Consider the following 2,245-nt stretch of genomic DNA (forward strand, 5'->3'; position numbering starts at 1 on the left):
CATTAGGTCCTCATTTTTCCCCTCCCTCCCCCCTCCCCCCTCCCGCACGAGCCCTTGATAGTTTATAAATGGGTATTTACCTCTCTTATTCTTATGTACAGTCAAATATACATTTTTCTCCTGGCTCAAACCAGTTTCTCTTCATCAACATTTTTCTCTACCTACTGCCCTCTATTTCTCAGATTACTTTACTATGAAATCTCCTTACTGAGTTATTATGGTTTAACTAGCTCCAATTTCTCTCCTCAGGTTCTTTAAATCCACTACGTCCCGTTTTTGTTTTGTTTTGCTTTTTGACACGACCACTCCATGGAAACTTCCTGTCATGACCACCAATGACCTCTTATCAATTGTCAAGAATTTATCCTTGACTTCTGTTACTGATTGAATTGTGACAACATATGTATGGGACTCGAAAGCCCCATAAGGTCTAAGGTCGCTGTGAGTTGGATTGGGCTGGAAGCTACTTACCAACAACAGGCTAGCAAATGGAATCCCATTTGGGAGTTGGATTTTCTTTGTGATGGTGAGGAGTCTGTCTCCGTGTAGGGATGTGTTCCAGTTAATCACTTTGAGATATAAAAAGAACAGAGCACAGGGGGGGCATCAACTGGGGAAGGCAAATGTGAGGATCAGCAAGGGAGTGAGGGATTTTGGGGACAGAGAAAGGAGCGTGGGTGACTAACCACAAGGTCAGCAGTTGGAACCTGCCAGCTGCTCCTTGGCTGAAAGAAGAGGCTTTCTGCTCTGTGAGGAGCCCAGTCTCAGAAACCCACAGAGGCCCTTCTGCTCTGGCCTACTTGATGCAAGGAGTTTGGTTTGGGGGCTGTAGAAAGTGCTCCTAAAAACAAACAAACACAAACAGCCAACTATTGGTGATGTTTCTGTCACAACAGCAATAAAAAAAAGAAAGAAAGAAAGAAAGAAAATACCTCAAGACCAGTAAAACATTCACTTTCTTAAAACATTTGAAAATCTATGTATTTTTTAACTTCTAAAATGCGGTTGTCCTGTTTTCTGACCTCATGGGCATCCTTCTCAACAGCATTTGCTTTCTCATCCTTTCTACACTCACTTTCTGGTCATCCCACCGGGTCCCACTGGGATGTCGGCATCATCTCACGATAATAACCCTCCAAGATGGCGCAGAACTGCCTGCAGAGATTCCAAAGGTGTACTGGGTATGGAAGCAGACGTCGTGGTTAGCAGCCTAGCAGAACTAATTGATCGAACTATTGATTGTGTGGTCTGTGGGGGCTGTGCCAATAAAACCGTAAAGAAAGAAGGAAAGGAAGCCTAAAGGAGCCCCCACTTGATGGATCTCCTCCTCCTCCTCCCTCCAGGGTGCTCACTCTGCTCAGAAGAATGGATGGCCTTGGCCCCACGTGCAGTCAGTCTCTAACTCCATGGAAAACGGAGGGCTGACCACCAGCTGGAGGCGGCGAAGAGTTAAGACTCCTGTGTGATTTTTGTAATTTCAGTCTGCAAAACATGCCCACGCAAAGGCTTACTTGAAATGCAACCATATTCAAATACAGTTTTAGAAATAAATTAAGGAAGCCTTGCTTGTTTCCGCCCGGTCTCGAACCGGGGACCTTTCGCGTGTTAGGCGAACGTGATAACCACTACACTACGGAAACCCGCTTGCCTTCCTCGATACCTAGTTCTCATTGAATAATCACATACTCGTCCTTTAGGATGGTTTCGTGGTTGAGCAGGTACTTTCTTTTTACTTCTCTCTACACTTGGAGATGCTGAAAATCGACAGTACCCAACCCGAAAGGTCATGGCTACATGTTACTCTCAGAGTCCCGATTCCTCCAGAAATAACCAGACAGGAAAATCTTGGCGAACTTTCAGGGGGTTTTCCATATGTTCCAGACCCCGTGGGTTCGCTGCCCACCTAAGATACTCTGAGCTTCATCTCCAGACGACTGAGCAGGGTCCTGTAGGCACTGGGACGAACGGGCTCAGCTAAGGAGCCGTCTGCACTGTGGTGCCCGGGCAATGACAGGAGGGACCTAGGGACAGACTGTGGCTGTCAGGCTGTGCCCAGCTGTCTGTCAAGCGAGGGGGGTGGGAGTGGTAGGGGCTTTGCCAAAGTACAATCTGTGGCGAGTGAGTATTAGACTTCAAGTCCACTTCTTTATCACTCATGCGTTCTGCTATGGGATGGCTAAACTCGGGGTCTGATAACCTTTAACACAGTTTCTAGAAGGAAGGTAACTCTTCTTTGTTATTTATC

General features: G+C 46.5%; 1 non-coding gene across 1 annotated transcript; it reads right to left on the reverse strand.

Annotated features, from left to right (window-relative positions):
- Nucleotides 1-1,567: 1,567 nt before the first annotated feature.
- TRNAV-AAC lies at nucleotides 1,568-1,640 on the reverse strand. Its single transcript has one exon. It is a non-coding gene; the product is annotated as a tRNA-Val (tRNA).
- Between the last annotated feature and the right edge of the window lie 605 nt (nucleotides 1,641-2,245).

Source organism: Echinops telfairi, unplaced genomic scaffold (assembly GCF_000313985.2).
Source record: "Echinops telfairi isolate 266 unplaced genomic scaffold, ASM31398v2 ScPeMD7_5868;HRSCAF=6743_0, whole genome shotgun sequence".
NCBI classification, from domain to species: domain Eukaryota; kingdom Metazoa; phylum Chordata; class Mammalia; order Afrosoricida; family Tenrecidae; genus Echinops; species Echinops telfairi.